This window comes from Staurois parvus, unplaced genomic scaffold (assembly GCF_062004578.1).
Source record: "Staurois parvus isolate SC_StPar_1 unplaced genomic scaffold, SC_StPar_1.0 ptg000380l, whole genome shotgun sequence".
In the NCBI taxonomy this organism is placed as follows: Eukaryota; Metazoa; Chordata; class Amphibia; order Anura; family Ranidae; genus Staurois; species Staurois parvus.
In genome coordinates, this window is record NW_028318176.1 from 859,464 (window position 1) to 877,176 (window position 17,713).

The following is a 17,713-nucleotide window of genomic DNA, read 5'->3' on the forward strand; positions in this document are numbered from 1 at the left end:
GCACCGCATTGCTACGTAAAAATAATTAACACATTTGTATGGGTATGTGTACGGTGTGAGCGATTCACAATTATTTACATAGAATATAATTTGGCATTTGCACTTAGAATAGCAGCTCACAAGATTTTTCTATTTATTGTTTTACTTATAGGATTGGCAGGAGAACTGCTAAGACGCTAGGAGATGAAAAAGAATGAGGAACAGGAGAATGGTGGCAGAGGAGGAAGGGACCGGCTCTAAAATGCAAACAATAGTATTGGTCATCACAGTGATCACAGTTTAGATCACAGACTAAAGGCACAGAGCCGATCAGCGTGGCTCTGTGCCTTTAGTCTGTAATCTGAACTAACCACAGCTTGATCACAGGCATTTAAAGGATGCACTGGCCGCCTTTGCCTTATTATAAACAACACTCCTGAAATACAAGCCCACCATCCGGCCATTTTAAACATACACAAAGAGATCAGTGGAGCAAAAATGGAGCAGCCACTGTTGGTTTGCTTTTAAAAACACAGGCTTGTAAATTAGATCTAGGCTCCACTACTTAGCAAGCAACTGACCAGGAACAAGTATGCAGTGTGGGAAATTAGAGTTCTAAGACCTCTATGGCTGCCTACTTGTTCCAGTTTAGCAATGCAAGGGAGAGCATTCTGGAACTTACAGAGTCAACAATGGAAGTCCATTTATTTCTAATATTCCAGGTTCCCTCTAACACTTCAGTTAGGCTGGGTATAGACACTGGATGACAGTAGTAGCAAACAACAAAGTCCCCCCTCCTGATATGCATATAAATATGTCTGCACCTAAATTAATGAGATTGTAGGCAGAACTTGTTAACATTAAGAAGAAAACTCTGGACTCAAGCCTGTGGGTTGAATAGGCCGGGGCCCTTCATTGTAGGTATTAAAAAATATTTACCTGTTATATTACCAAAATTAAGTAAATTAATAACTAAACAACAAATCAACATAAATACTTAGAATTATACACATTAAGCTCAGCTATTAGGCTTAGCAATTGCTATTTCTATAGCTAAGCTCAATCTAAAATTTTACTAAAACTTAAAGTCCCCTTTCAGAGAAACCTCATAAAAGAGTCACGACAAAGGTGGGAGAGCAGGATGTGCTTTTTCTTGAGTTCAATAGCCGATTACACACTTAGTGACACATCCTCTGTTTTTTATAAGTGACAGCTTGTGCCAGAGGATCGTATAGAAGACAGGAGACATAACCTTTACCAATCACAGGTAAGCATGCAAATTGCTCACAACCTCTAGAACATTCCCCAGTCTGCCTTGATCCCATAGGTGGTGGGTTGGGGACTTTTGCATGACCCACCCCCCACCTTTCATTCTGTGCTTGGTATTATGAGACCTGTTCAGATTTCAAAGCAGTGCTGCGTTTTCCACTAATAAATTCAAAGCGCCATATAGATTCTGACAGATTCTTACAGAACTGATAGAAAAACTTTGCACTATCAGCAGTACAAACCAGATATCAGTAACAGCTCATAAGTCTCTACATTACATTTATGTATCAGGGTTGAGCAAGCAACAGAAATCTGTAAATTCACAGATGTATATATCCAGTACCTGCAGGAGATTCAGGGGTGAATAGGACTGTCCATCTGATAATGGTCCAGGTCACAAAAGAGGGGCTCGTTCACAAACACTTTGCATCATTAAGCGTCCTGAAAATAAACAAATTCAGAATGTTAAATTGTTGATGTAAATGCATTCATTAGTAATGGGTAAATCTAAGTACATTTTTTTTCATTATATTTTTATAATGAATTTTTTAAGTATAATCTTTTTTAAAATGTATAACATACTGTTGCCTTTTTTTTATATAAATATATTGTTGTAATGAAAAAATTGTTTTTCTTTTATATTTATTTGTGAAAGATAAAATGTTTTTCTTGTATTTGTAAGCATTTAGTAGTGTTGTGCTGCTAATTGCATTTTGTACACAAGATGGCGCCAGGTTCAGTTTTGCTAAATCCCTGCTGTAAAATCATGCATTTGTTTGCATTTACTAGTGATATATAATTCATCTGATTGTTTAAAGATAATCCGCCATAGTGTTCAGTTGTTTTCGTGTCAAGTGTCCCATATATTCAGTTCTAAGGGACACAGGCACTGGCAATGTATCTGGGTGTGTTTGGCTTCAGTGCTAATGTGTATTTTCCTGTTTTGGTATTAGCATTGATTGAAATAGGACCTCACAGATGACAAAACGCATTGGGAGGAGTCAGCATGCAGCGGAACGTGGCGGCCATCTTGTTGGTTAGAAACATACCATTTGGTTATATGGTGACATGCTGTTTTAATTATCTTTTGATGTATGTTTAATACTACGTTGTAAGGCAATAAATCCTGCTAATTATACTACACTATGAGGATTCTTTTGCTTTTTGGATGATTTTGTCCTCTTTGAGGATAATTCATTGTTTTAGGTCTATATTTGACAAAGTACCTGAAGTATCAGTTGGGAGCTAATGCCTTGATTTGGGAATCAATTGAGAGGGATCCAATAGGCATCAATCTACATCCAACATTTGGAGTTCACCTGACGTTTTCAGAGGCAATAGTGTCTGAGTTCGTCATCCTAATTTGATATCCACACTACGTTCTTCCTGACCGGCACTTAATTGTGTGGTCATTCCAGTCTGGTAAGAGGCAGTATTTCTTGAGGTGCTGGTGATGGTGGATTCCCAAAGCATTTTTTTGAACTATTTGAATCTATATTTGTCATTAGAGACTTTTTATTTTTCATTTTTTCATTGGACTTTTTAATTTTTATTAATTATTTATTTCATGTTTAGTTCTAGTTTTGTAATTATAGCGCTGTGCCTTTTCTGTTTTCTCATGAGGAACAGCCACTGGTGTGTATAGATCATTACAGGGAATTTATGGACTTTTTAATAAAAGGATTTGTAAGACTACTACAGTGCCTTGAAAAAATATTCATACCCGTTGAAATTTTCCATATTTGTCATGTTACAACCAAAAACGTAAATATATTTAATTGGAATTTTATGTGATAGACCGACACAAAGTGGCACATGACTGTGAAGTGGAAGGAAAATGATAGCTGGTTTTCAAATTTTTTTACAAATAATTATCCGAAAAAGTGTGGCGTGCATTTGTATTCAGCCCGTTTACGCTGATACCCCTAACTAAAATCTAGTGGAACCAATTAGTAAATATAGTCCACCTGTGTGTTATTTAAACTCATATAAATACAGCTGTTCTGTGAAGTCCTCAGAGTTTGTTAGAGAACATTAGTGAACAAACAGCATAATGAAGGCCAAGGAACACATCAGACAGGTCAGGCATAAAGTTTTGGAGAAATTTAAAGTAGGGTTAAGTTATAAACAAGCTTTGAACATCTCACGGAGCACTATTCAATCCATCTTCCACTTAGTTTAACACAATGTAGTGCACTATATGTGTGGTGTCCTGTGTGTTGCTTCACAAAAAAAAAAAATGAACATTGAAAAGCTATCTTGTATCTTATCTCGGGATGAAATCCTTGGACACACTGTCAGATCCTACACTGGTGCAGTGGGTCCTGGGTTCCTCCTGGTTCAAGACAATGCCTGGCCTCATGTGGCAAAACTATGCAGGCAGTTCCTGGAGGATGAAGGAATTGATACCACTGAATGGCCCCCATGGAGTGAACTGGGGCTTAGGAGTTGATTTACTAAAACTGGAGAGTGCAAAATCTGGTGCAACTGTGAATCTTAGCCAATAAGCTTTTAACTTCAGCTTGTTCAGTTACGCTTTGACATAAAAACCTGCAAGCTGATTGGTTTCTGTGTAGAGCTGCACTAGATTTTGCACTCTTCTTTTTAGTAAATCAACCCCTTACTGCACCTGACCAGGAATCCAGCACCGTCCTCACCCATGCCGGTTCTTCAACAGTCTTTGGGTCCACAGCCCCAGCATGTTTGTTAAGGAAAGCCAGCTGTGACTCCCTGGGGTTTATTTACTAAACCTGGTTGACTCAGAATCTTGGGCACCTGTGCATGGTAGCCAATCAGCTTCTAACCTTAGCATGTTCAGTTAAGCTTCAGCAATAAAACCTGGAAGCTGATTGGTTTTTATGCAGAAGTGGACAAGATTCTGAGTCAACCAGGTTTAGTAAATAAACCCCCTTGTGTCTTCACAGCGGGCTTCCCACTATGCAGGTGCGAGCTGTGCTGTTCTATCGGACTAGTCCCACAGCCATCTTGGACTTGTGACGTTCCCAGGAGGTTTCAGGTAACCATTACAACAATAAAAACCTGACAGGGATTGTACCCTTCACTACTCTATGCAAAATGAGAAAAAAGGTTCTAGATACAAATTAACCTTCTTTGATTAATGTTATACACCTTATGGCCTGAATGTTAACCATCCCCCTTACCTACAGAAAAATATCCCTCAGCCATGCTGACAACACTAGCTAAATCCCTGCAAGATATTACCATTTATATTTAGATTAGGATAAAAGAAGCATATGCATTGCACAGACTCAGCTCCTATTCTAGATGAGGGTAGGGAAGCAATCCAAGTTATTTACAAAATACAGCTGAAATAACCCTAAAGGCAAACAGGTAAAACCCTCTAATAGATTTCTATGTTACACAGCCTACATTAGCAACAACAAACACAAGATCTGAACTCAGGGACAAATCTAAAAATGAAGGAAGGAAACATTCATAATTCATAGTGGTCTGTTACAAAGACTGTGAAGATGAGTATATCTCAGGAATTGCTTAGGTCATTAGATACAGCATTTAAAGTAGAACTTTGGTCTATTCCAAACATATATACATAATGAAGAATAAGTTCAGTAATAGAGTGGAGGTAATTTTAACAAGTTTTCTCTGTAACATAAAAAGGATTGAAGGAAGGGAGAGATGCCAGACCACCAATTGTCTAGCTCAGTTTATTAGGAAGACATCAATATACAATAAAATTCACTCACAAAAGTCCGAGGTAACGGGCATCTTGTGACAGGAGGTGAAGCCACTGTGAGCAAGTTATCATGCTGCAGATATGTGCAAACGAACTAAACCCATCCTCTATACATGATCCAATCTGATCTGATAGGATTACCTTCTAATGATAGCAAAGGTAGAGCTGAGTGAATCTGCTTTTTTTTACGCCCTTTCTTCTGACATTGATGAGTCCCTTTTCACACTTCCTGCAATCTAGTGATGGCGCTGGAACTCATTCAGACAAATATCCCTGTTGTCTTATCCTTTGGGTCAGCCGTAATTTCTAGTGTTTCAGCGCAGAGCAGTCATGCAGCCTCAGGCTGGGCTTTTATGTTGACTTTTGCTTTTCAATCAACAGTAGATCACACCTAGCCCTGCCCAGTCCAACCCACTGAACTATGCCTAGCCCCGACCAGTTTTGCCCAGCAAATCATGCCTAGTCAACGCAGATTACCAAATGGAATTGTGCAATAATTCCTGATTCCTCATCTAGGCATAGGGATCCCCCCACTGCCTTCTGGGATGTCCACTACACACATTGCTGGAGGCAGCTTCATTAAGGGGCACATACGCACTCTGAGTTCCTGCGTATTTGCAGACATGTCACAGGTTTCTTCCAGGTGTTGAGAAAAAGCAGAGACCTGTAGCATGTCTGCCTATGGGCAAGATCCTCCGCACATGTGCAAACATGCTGCAGGTCTCTATCAGAGTCTACATAACTGAAAGCAGCAGTATGTCCGCACACCTGTGGGAATCCCCACACATGAACAGACTTGCTACAGGTTTCTTCCACAACCCAAATAGCTCCCATAGACTTTGGCATCTCTGTGCACATACAGGATACTTCAAGATGGTGATGCCTAGGCAAAGTGGTGCAAGGAGGACTCAGTTGCAAGGCAGACACCTCTAGACTTCATCGATTAGTAGGTTTTCTTTTTTTGTTGATACCATACAGGGCCAATTGTTACATACTTCTTGTGGCTTACTGAATTTATTGAAGTCAGAGTATTGCATGACAGTGATGCAACTAAAATTTTAGGAAGGAGTTCAGCAAAGGTAGCATCTGTACTCCTCTCAGCACGGGTTTCCTTCAGGCCCTGTTCAGCTTGTAGAAAAAAAATTGGGTACAGCAAGCTTTCTCAAAGCATTTGTAAAGCTTTTGGCAAGCTTGGAGCACCCTTGTCAAGGCCTTTAAAGCACCATTCAGTTTGGAAAAGCAAAACAAACAGAAACTGGCTGACTTTCGGCCAGTGTGTTTAGCTGTCTTTCCAACAGAAGTCAGTCTAACAACCGACTTTTGTTGAAGGGACATGCTGGAAAACCAGCATCCGATCAGCGCTTTCAGTGTTTTGGCGGGCAGAACACAAAGGCCCAGCGGGAGAGATCGCCGCACTAACATTGCATGTGTTAGTATAGTGAACTGTTCGTTTTTCTTGGTCAGCCCACTAGCTTGAATGAAAAATGAAACTTTATGTGTGTACCGGGCTTAACACCTCAGGAGTGCTTCAGCACCAACTGAAGCTTGTTGAAAGCCCAATTATACCCTTGTTATGTATTACTGCAGCCAGGGTGCATATACAGTAATATGGAGGATTTTTTTTTGTTTTCAGGTGTCAAAATGTTCATTTTTGACCACAGTGAGGAGTATATTCAAAAGGAGTAGGATGGATATTTTTTCTCAAAATCAAATGAATTTCTAACAGTTAATAGTTTTTTTTCAGGAAAGTCCATTTCTTCCAAAATCAAATGTTAAAACTCAAATGAAATTTGAAAGTACTTTTGAAAGGAATTTGTCAATTCATCAAAATGAACTGAGAAACTTAGTATACATTTTCTTTTACAATGGATTTTATTATAGATAACACAACAACAAAGAGACAATCAAAAGAAAGATCACTGGCACAAAAGAATAAAGGTATACAATTCTTCTGATGAGGGACATAACAAATGCACTGAAGTATTGACACAGAGAGAAACTGAGCACATAAACACAATATATAAAAGGATGGAATGAAACCTTATAAATTGTGTTAACAGCAAACAAGTATCGACCAATGAGCTAGTAGGCAAAGGCCAAAGATAATCACCAAAATCGCATACAGAGGGTAGGAAAAGCTGAGCACGGAGCCTCACTGGACGCACATCGGTACTCTACACCAAAGGCTCTTGAGAAAGTCTGACAGGTATATAAAACATTACAGATACGATTCTCTAGGAGTATTACAATCAGCGCAAATAGCCTAAAGACTGACAAAAACAAAGGAAAGAAAGAGAAAGAAGAGAAAAAAGCAAAGAAGGGAGAAACAAGGGTAGTAAAGACAAAGAAAGGACTCCAGGGGATCGCGCCAGGAGAGTCTTATATCGACAGAAGGGTCTGGTCAAATATACACAGTTGAGCCACATCAATCCAGGGGCGCCAAATCTGCAAAACTTTGTTTGGGTGTCTAACAGCATGGCCGTTAGCTTCTCATTAACCATTATAAAATTCATCTGGTTCTTAACGGCTTCGAAACTAAGAAGAGGGGTATTCTAAGCTCTCGCGATCGTCAATTTGGCAGCCATAAATAGATGCGATGCCAGCTGCCGCTCAGGACGGAGTAGGCCTACTAACGGTTTAAATAATAGCGCCTCATATGGGTTGCACTTAATATCTGTGTGTAACATAGTGCGGAGAAGGGCATAGACCCTAATCCATAGTCTGCACACCTTGAGGCAAGTCCACCAAATATGAGCCATGGTGCCTATTTGTTGACAACCCCGAAAGCAAGTCGGAGAATATTAGGGGATAAAACAAGCCAGCCAGGCAGACGTATAATATCACCTGTAAAGGACCTTGTAGGCATTTTCTAAAAAAACAACATTCCTCGAATATTTAGACAATGTTTGAGTCATGATCCGCCAGTCTTGCTGATCTAGACAACCCCCGAGTTCCGATTGCCAATGCTGATGATAAGAGCGAACCAGGGGTGTCCTATAAGAAATAATAGCGGAGTAGATAAGAGAGATCAAGCCTGGCGCCTGAGGCCTGTGCCTGCAAAGACTTTCGAAGGGAGTCGGCCTATAGGGTCCCGAAAGGGCTTGTAATAATGTAGTAAGAAAGTGACAGAGTTGAAGATAGCCAAAATGCTCCCTCAACGGGATGTCATAAGAAGAACGCAGAGTCTCAAAAGTAAGTATCCGAGTAGGAGAGAGCAAAGAGTGCACGTCATAGAAGCCATAAGCCGGCCACCATGCAATCTGTCCAGGACTGTCAAGGCCCGGGGGAAACAATGGATTGTGGAGTAGGCGCATCAAAGGTAAGTGAGCAGAAATGAGACCAGCTGAATATTTAATGGTGTCCCAAATTCAAAGCGTGTGCGCTAACGTCGGACTAGGAGGTGACCGGCGACAAATAGAGGGGAGCCACGGCAAAGAAGAAAGTGGTGTCGGGTGGGAGTCCATCAGATCCACAGGGGAATATTACGAGACATGTGAAGATGGACTAGTGGAGCAATATTTGCCACTAGGTAGTAAGCATGAAGATTCAGGACAGACAGTCCACCCTTGGTCCTACGGGCAAATAAAATTCTCTTATTAATGCTAGGGCGTGTGGAGCCCTGGATAAAAGACAGAAGTTTCCATTGATGAATGCGTAAAATATATGCAAATAAGGACAGGGACCAGTAAAACCCGAAACACATATAATAATTTAGGGAGATAAGTCATAGGGATCGCATTCATTCTACCGAACCACAAAAGCAGGAGATGAGCCCAAGAAGACAACATCTCCGGCAAATCCTTAAAGACAGAGGGGAAATTAGCCTGGTAAAGTCCTTTGTAAGACGGGGAAGAGCTTGATCCCCAAATATGGCAAGGCCGAAAACCATTGAAAAAAAAAATGAATGGAGGGGCGTGTCCAAGATGGCGCCGGGTGCAGACGTCTCCTCCTGAGCTCTGGCACCCTGATCCTCCATCCGCTGCCATCCGGGGAGCGGGGGCCACCCGCGACGTATCCCCGGCTGCCTGGACCTTGTCTGACATCCGAGGAGGGGTGTCGAGCAACTCTGCCCCTTCTCTGAGCATCTGGGGCGCGGGGCGGTTTGAGGCCTACTGCGGCGTGTGAAGCCGCGTTCTTTCCTAAATCCGTGGCCGGAGCGGATCGCCGCACCTTTACCTTGCCCATCCAGCTCTGGATACAGGTCAGCTATTGGGACAGGCTGGGTGGGTCCACCTGATCCTCCTGGTGGCCCTGTGGATTACACCATATCCCTGCAGGATCACAATGAGATACTGGTGATCTGATTTGCTGCAGGAATAGAGCTGGAGGAGGAAAGGAATTCTTCCTAATAACCCCCTTCCCCAGTGGATAAATCAGGAGTGCCTGAGCTATATATATCTTGGCAGTCTCTACTCAGCCTGCATACCCGGCCTGGGTACCATAATCATCTACATTTTACTGGCTGCGGCGTTATGTTGAACCTTCTGTGAACACCTCCCCGGTGGGGGACACGTACGCGAGCCAGGGGGAAAATGCCAACGTGACCTCCCTGTGCCGTGCCACCAAGCTATTTCTTTCGGCCATTGAACTTTTACACCCCAACGCGTCACTTCAATAGTTTGAGGGTGCCTTGGAAACCTGTGGAACACTCCCGGCAATGCACCGCACTCCCCGCACTAAACTTAAACATCGGGCCCGACAACAATCCTCTCCACAGGGCCACATCGCTAAGCTGATACCTAGCCCGCCTGAGCCTGACGACAACACCCAGCTTCCAGGTGATCCTGAGTCTGACGGAGATAGTCAGCGGCAATTCCCATCGGGGATGGCTCATTCTCTTGAACACAATCCCGAAGCCTTGCTACACAAATTCCGTGCTATAGTGCGAGAGGAGATTACAGCTGCCTCGCGCAAATTATCTTCTGATCTGGCGAGAGGCCTAAAGGAGTTGGGCCTGCGTGCCCATCAGTTGGAGCAACGTATGGATCTGGCGACTACAGTCTTGGAAGGTCATGAACAAGAAGTGGAAGATCTACATGCTGAGCTGGATACTTTGAAGGATAAGTTAGAGGATGCTGAGAATAGAGCTCGCAGGGATAATCTCTGCATCCGCGGAATCCCCGAGGCAACTACCGATTTGCAGGGCACTGCTACTGCTCTTTTCCAGGAGTTAGCCCCTGAGATTCCCATGGAACGTTTGGAGTTTGACCATATCCATAGAGCTCTAGCACCTAAGCCTACGGAGGGCCCTCCCAGAGACATTATTATTAAATTTCACTTGTGTCGCACTAAAGAACGTCTACTGCAGGCGGCTCGGAACCGTTCGGTTCTGGAATTTCAAGGTCACCCTGTTCATCTGTTCGCGGATTTGTCCCCAGTCACGATTGCCAAACGTCGTACCTTAAAACCCTATCTTCAAATTCTTCAATCGGCTGATATCAAGTACAGATGGGGCTTCCCTTTCAAGCTTTTATTCTCCTTTCAAGGTAGTCAATTCCAAGCCTCTTCGCCTGCGGATCTTCGGCGTCACTTCCAGGAGCTTAAACTGGAACTGCCACAATCCCAGAGTGAGGAGACTCCAATCCCTACACGTCTTCGAAATTCCCAGTCTTCGCGTAAATCTTCTTCTCCTTCTAGTCAAAATGGTCCACAGGCCCTCCAATCCCTACGGGCCCAACGTTTTCAGGAAGTCTCCGCAACTTGATGTTTAGAAGCTGGCCGTCAGTATATAGCTTAGTCCCATGTGGATTTTTGCTGCCACCTTCTGGACTTGATTCTGGATCTGTTCGGGGATTTTATATCTCCGTGTGTTTTATCTCTTCCAATCCAGAGTAGATGTTTCTTTTCTCTGCACTGATTGGCTGAGATCTCTATAGTCCTGCGAGTTTCGGATTGCTTATTTACGGGTGTATTAGCCTCAGTTGTTTGTATAATATTTTTGTATTTTATATCTATGCCGAGTTGTCCCGGTGGATGGTCGTGTCCCCCACCAAGCTGGCTAGCGGTCTGGTCTTCTGTCCCGCCCGCTACCTAGCCTTTATGTGGGTGTTTTACCCACAATTGGTAACTATATTGTTTGAATCAACCTCCATGTTTCACAGATATCTTGCTTGTATATCAGATGTCTTCTTGTCTTCTCCTTTCTTTTTCATCTCTTTCTCTTTGTCCTTTGTCATGTGTGTTTTTGTAAATTTTTTTCCAGGGCTCCCGGGGACCGCAGTGGATTTACTCTTCCTTTTTTAGATCTCCATGTCGTTAAACTGGTTATCACTGAATGTCCAGGGGATGAACTCTCCACAGAAACGGGTAAAGATATTTAAGTTTCTCCGGGCTCGCCAAGTTGACATTGCTTGTTTGCAAGAAACTCACTTCTCCACTAATTCTGCCCTAAAATATTTTGATGCACGTTACCCTCAGATATTTCAAGCTAATGGCCCCACTAAACAGAGAGGCGTATTGGTCGCCTTCCATAGTAAAACTCCATTTGTCTGTGTGGGGCGTATTGCTGATCCCAATGGCAGATACCTTCTGCTCCAGGGCACGATTCATGGAATAGATGTTACCATACTGTCCTACTACGCTCCTAACGTTAACCCTGGGCCTTTTTTGTCGCACCTATGTTCTCTTCTGGCTACACACCAACGGGGTATGCTTTTGATGGCAGGAGATTCAAACTTAGTGCTAAACCCTGCATTAGATAAATATCCAGTAGAGCGCTCTGACCCTTCCGCATCAGCGAAGTCCTTTGTACGCATGTTAAATACCCATGATCTGGTAGATTTATGGCGTGAATTTCATCCTCGGGGGAAAGACTACACTTATTATTCATACCCTCATCATTCTCATTACAGAATTGACCATGCATTCGTTTCACGTAAACACCTCCCTTTGGTTCGCTCTATTTCTATTTTAACGGTCCCATGGTCAGATCATGAGCCTATTCTGGTAGTCTGCCGATCTCTCCTATGTAGGCCGGCCTCCTCTTCCTGGATAATGAACGACTCCTTGCTTTCGCTGGAGGAGATTCAGACAGAGCTACATCGTAAGTCTCAGGAATATTTCCAATTAAATTCGGGTTCTGTTTCTTCTACAGTAACATTATGGGAAGCATACAAGGCGGTTCTTAGGGGTCATATTATCCACATAGCTTCGAGGCGAAAGAAGGAAAGGCAGTTTAAATAACGTCAGTTGGAATCGAAGTTAGCTTCTGTGTCGGCCCAATTTAAACAGTCACCTTCCCCGTCGAATCGTAGATTGTTGGATCAGGCTCGTTTAGAATTGGATCTGTGCTTAACAGATGAGGCTGTGCGTTCCTTACGTTGGACTCGTCAGAAATGGTACAGCAAAGCAAACAAACCAGACTCTATGTTGGCTCGTAGATTGCGTTCTTTCGCGCAACATTCCAAACCGATATCTTTACGTACTCGTCACAATACCCTTACGAGTAACCCTGTAGCGGTCTTGGAGGAGTTCCGGCACCGACTAGCTAAACTTTACTCTGATCCCACTCGGGCTGACCCTCAGTCCATTTCTGACTTTTTAGCTCGTCTGCCCCTGCCTACTTTAACGCTGGCCCATAAGGATTTGATGGACTGTAATATCCAAGTATCTGAGGTTTTGCAATGCATAGCAGACCTGAAAACGGGCAAACGCCCAGGTCCTGACGGATATACGGCACTATATTATAAGAAATTAGCTGATGTGCTCGCTCCCCACCTTGCCGCTATGTTTAACGCGGTGAAGGGATTCAAATTTTTCCCCGGACTCCTTGATTGCTAATGTGGTTATGATCCCTAAACCGGATCGAGATCACTCTTCTTGGGCAAATTATAGGCCTATTTCTCTTATCAATATCGACATGAAGATTCTTACTAAGATCTTGGCTACTCGATTGAATTCCTTCCTTTCTCGTCTGGTCAAAAAGGACCAGGTGGGATTTGTTCCCCACAGGCAGGCTGGAGATGCTATCAGACGTATTTTGCAATTGCAACATTTGGCCCATACTCGTAAATTCGATATGATGCTGTTATCCTTAGACATCAATAAGGCCTTCGACACTTTATCCTGGCCGTGTCTCCTATCGGTCCTTCACCGCTTTAGTTTTGGCCCTTCCTTCTTACGATGGATCTCTTCACTATACACATCCCCTCAAGCAAAGCTTAGATACTACGGATTTGAGTCTTCTACGTTCTCGGTTGCCAGAGGCACTAGACAGGGTTGCCCGCTTTCCCCTTTACTTTTTATCTTAGCCTTGGAACCGTTGGCTGAAGCCATCCGTTTACATCCTGATATTAAGGGGATTGATGTGGCAGGCTCCCAGCATAAATTGTCTTTGTTTGCGGATGATATATTATTGTCAATCTCGAAACCGGGGATTACTTTGCCCAATTTGCTCGCAGTTCTCGATTCCTTTGCCACCGTTTCAGGTTTACATGTCAACCCAGCAAAATCAAGAGCTATGTCAGTTACCCTCTCACCATCACTTTTGGCTACTTTGAAGCAAACGTTCCCTTTTCAATGGCTTTTGGCATTACCATATTTGGGAATTAAGCTTAGCCCGACCTATGATGGACTGTATCAGGCTAACTTTCCCACTGTTTTTCATGAGCTGACTGAGTTATTGTCCTCTTGGTCTCATTTCCCGCTTTCATGGTTCGGCAGAATTAATGCAATCCGTATGACCTATTTCCCAAAACTTCTTTACCTATTTCGTGTTTTGCCAGTTCCAGTACCTTCGCATATATTGCGTCTCCATCAGCGAAAACTTCTGTCCTTTATTTGGAGCTCCTCTCGACCCAGAATTAGCAAACATATCTTATTCGAGCGATGGAGTGCAGGCGGGTTATCTGTTCCGAATCTCCAGTCTTATTATTTGGCGGCTAACATTGCCCCTTTGGCTCATGTTCATGCATCTCATCACTTCCCTCTGTGGGCTGTTGTAGATATGATGGACTCTCACCCGATACCGCTCTCCTCTTTGCCATGGCTTCCTATCTCTCAACGTCCATCTACCCTTAGCCCAACGCTGACGCTTTCGCTACGTCTTTGGGATTCTATCAAATATTCCGCTGGCCTTATCTCTCCTCACCTGCCGCTGTTACGTCTATTGCATAACCCATTATTCCCTCTGGGTAGGGATAATCCTAGACAGTTTGCATGGTGGCAGGCGCATGGTTTTTATGATGTTCACTCACTCCTATCTCCCACTAGAATAATTACCTTTGACGCTCTGCGCTCTTCTTATAATATCCCTCTTCGAGAACATTTTGGTTATCTTCAACTTCGTCACTTCCTAAATACACTAATACGTACGCATCCGGGACCTTATCGTCTGTCCCCCTTTGAAAGCCAGTGCAGATATAGACCTCATGCCCCGGGTTTGATCTCTTTGATTTATTCTTCCATTATATCTTATAGAACCCCTCCGGTTCGTTCCTATCATCAGCATTGGCAGTCTGAATTAGGGGGGACCCTGGATCAACAGGACTGGCAGAACGTGACCCAAACATTATCTAAATGCTCTAGGAATGTCATTATCCTTGAGAATGCCTACAAAATTCTATACCGATGGTATTATACGCCTACTCGGCTAGCTAGTTTTATCCCTACATATTCCCCGGTCTGTTTTCGGGGTTGCCAACAATTGGGCACCATGGCTCACATCTGGTGGACTTGCCCTAAAGTTAGCAGATTATGGATTAGGGTGTATGCCCTCCTCCGCACTATCCTTCACACAGACATTAAACGTAACCCGTATGAAGCGCTTCTATTTAAACCACTGGAGGGTCTTCTCCGTTCTGAACGGCAGCTGGCATCACACTTATTTATGGCAACTAAATTGATAATTGCAAGGGCTTGGAAGACTCCTGTCCTTAGTTTTGAGGCTGTCAAAAACCGGATGAACTTCATAATGGTTAATGAAAAATTGACAACCATATTGTTGGATACCCATACAAAATATTTGCAGATATGGCGTCCCTGGTTGGATATAGCTCAACCCTCGAGATTTGACCAGTCCTTTCTGTCGATATGAGGATGGATTTTGCTGTGATTCCCTCGGAGCCCCAACCCCCCCCCCTTTTTTTTTTTTTTTTCTGTTGTTGTTTGTGCTGTCCGTGTCTCTCTACTGTTTGTCTTTTCCTACCCTGCTGTTCAATCTGTCCTTAAACATATTTTACGGATTGTGCTTGCTGTTTTCTGCGCTACGTCCGCAATACTATTTACGCAATTTAGATTTCTTTATGTGATATGATCAGGTACAATTTTTTGGAGAGGCCTCTTCTCGTGCATCTCCCATTTTCTATAATGTTGATGTAGCAAAAATTCTCTTTAGAGTTTACATTATCATTGACCCACAAAGGTTTGTTAAACATTCCCTTCTAACCCCTTTCCCCATCCTTTCCTACAGGGCTTCTATGTAAACTCTTCAATGTATGCCTTTATTGATGCATGCCTTGAACCAGCTTTTCGTCATTTACTATGATTTATAATTGTTGGTCATTGAATTTATGCTCAGAATGTCTGTTTATCTTTGTTTAATATTCAATAAAGCTCTTTGTAAAAGAAAAGAAAATGAATGTTGCAGAGTTGCCAGCAGCGAAGAGGAAAGGGTAATAGATATGGGATTGAAATGAAGGCCTGAAAGAACAGCGAAGGAGTCCAGAACCGCCAACAGGTTGGGCAGAGTAACCCCCGGATTCGTAACTGACAACAATATATCGTCCGCAAACAGCGACAACTTACGCTGAGAACCGGCTACATCCAGCCCATCAATATCAGGATGCATACGAATGGCTTCTGCCAGTGGTTCCAAAGCCAAAATGACTAATATAGGAGAGAGCGGGCAACCCTGCTTGTTCCTCCACCAATGGAAAACGTTGAGGACTCAAACCATAGTATTTAAGTTTTGCTTGGAGGCACGTATATAGCGACGAAATCCAACGCAAGAACAAGGGAACAAAAAATGGTGAAGGACCGACATGAGGTAAGGCCAGGATAAGGTGTCAAAGGCTTTATTAACGTCCAAGGATAAGAGCATCATTTCAATTTTGCGGATGTGAGCCTGGTGCTGTAGCTGTAAAATTCGTCTGATTGCCTCCCCTGCTTGCCTATGGGGGACAAAGCCCACCTGATCTTTTTTGATCAGACAAGAAAGAAAAGAGTTCAAACGTGTAGCTAAATTTTTGTAAGGATTTTCATATCGACGTTGATAAGAGAGATTGGCCTATAATTTGCCCAAGAGGAATGGTCCTGCTCCGGTTTCGGGATCACAACAGAATTAGCAGTCAGCAAGTCAGGGGAAAAGGCTAAACCTCCTTTCACCGCATTAAATATGGCTGCGAGGTGAGGGGCCAGAACATTAGCCAGTTTCTTATAATACAAAGCCGTGTAGCCATCGGGGCCTGGACGTTTGCTTGTCTTCAAATCGGCAATACAATGAAAGACTTCCGATATTTGAATATCACGGTTCATCAAACCTCTATGAGCTTGAGTCAAAGTAGGCAAAGACAGTCGAGACATAAAGTCAGAAATAGCATGGGGTTCAGCCCGAGTGGGGTCTGTGTAAAGTTTAGCCAAGTGGTACCAAAACTCCTCCAACACCTATGCAGGATTACTAGGTAGGACATTTTGATGAGTACGCAGGGAAATCGGTTTAGGATTGTGCGTAAAAGAACGCAGCCTATGCGCTAGCATAGAATCCGGTTTATTTGCTTTACTGTACCACTTCTGACGCGTCCAGAGCAAGGAGTGCTCGGCATCATCTGTTAAGCAGAGATCCAATTCCAGGCGAGCCTGGTCCAACAACTTACGGTTGGAGGGAGTCGGTGATTGTTTAAATTACGATGACAAAGTAGCTAATTGTGATTCAAGCTGACGCTGTTTATGTTGCCTCTCCCATTTGCGCCTCGAAGCTACTCGAATAATATGACCTCGAAGGACTGCCTTGTAAGCTTCCCACAGTGTCACTGAAGAAGAGACAGAACCTGAACTGAGCTGAAAATATTCTTCAGATTTGGAAACTTAGTATACATTTTCATACCAATGCTTGTGGGAAAACTACTAGTGTTTGCACAGCTTAACACAGACAAGCTGTCCAGCAGACTGACATCACTGCCCCCCAAATACCACTCCATTCAACAGCTCTGCCCAGGGAGCAGTCTTTGAGGGAGCATGTCAGACTGCCTGATAACCAGGAACACTGCAGAACTCTGCTTTATTATGTCAATGAGTGACAACATTATTTAAAATGTTGCTTATGGGGCGCATGCGCGGCCAGCACTGAAGGTGGACGTGAAGTGAAGCGGCTCCGTCCACCCGCCAGACACAGACCGGCACACACCGGCCCTGGGACTCGGACACCGCACCGCACCGATCCCGTACCTTACCCGATCCCCTGCAGCTATGCCCAGACGAAAAAAAACGGCGGATCAGCCAGGTAAACTGACCATGTTCTTCCCTGCAGTCGGGCCAGGAATCCAAGATGGCGCCCGCGGCTGCAATGAGGCAGAGGAAGGCAGAGACCAGCAGGAGGACTACAGATCCCAGCAAAAGGATCCCAGGCTGCAGCACCTGCTCTATCCCGGGGACCCTGGTGAGTTGTCACCCCCACTATCCCCTACATCACGAAGCCCGGCTAAATCTAAGCCGCGGCTAGAGCAGGATCCCAGCACATTAATACAGACCCAGGAAACCACAGCATATACATCAGATATAGATGAATTTCCTGCGTCAGATATACCGCTCACAGAA

General features: G+C 43.6%; 1 long non-coding RNA gene across 2 annotated transcripts in view; it reads right to left on the reverse strand.

Annotated features, from left to right (window-relative positions):
- LOC149455955 (uncharacterized) overlaps positions 1–17,713 on the reverse strand; it is a 305,136-nt gene that overhangs the window by 277,586 nt on the left and 9,837 nt on the right. For both annotated transcript variants that reach the window (XR_016313987.1, XR_016313986.1), the window contains exon 2: positions 1,592–1,689. This is a non-coding gene — a long non-coding RNA (uncharacterized LOC149455955). The remainder of the gene's footprint in view (positions 1–1,591; positions 1,690–17,713) is intronic.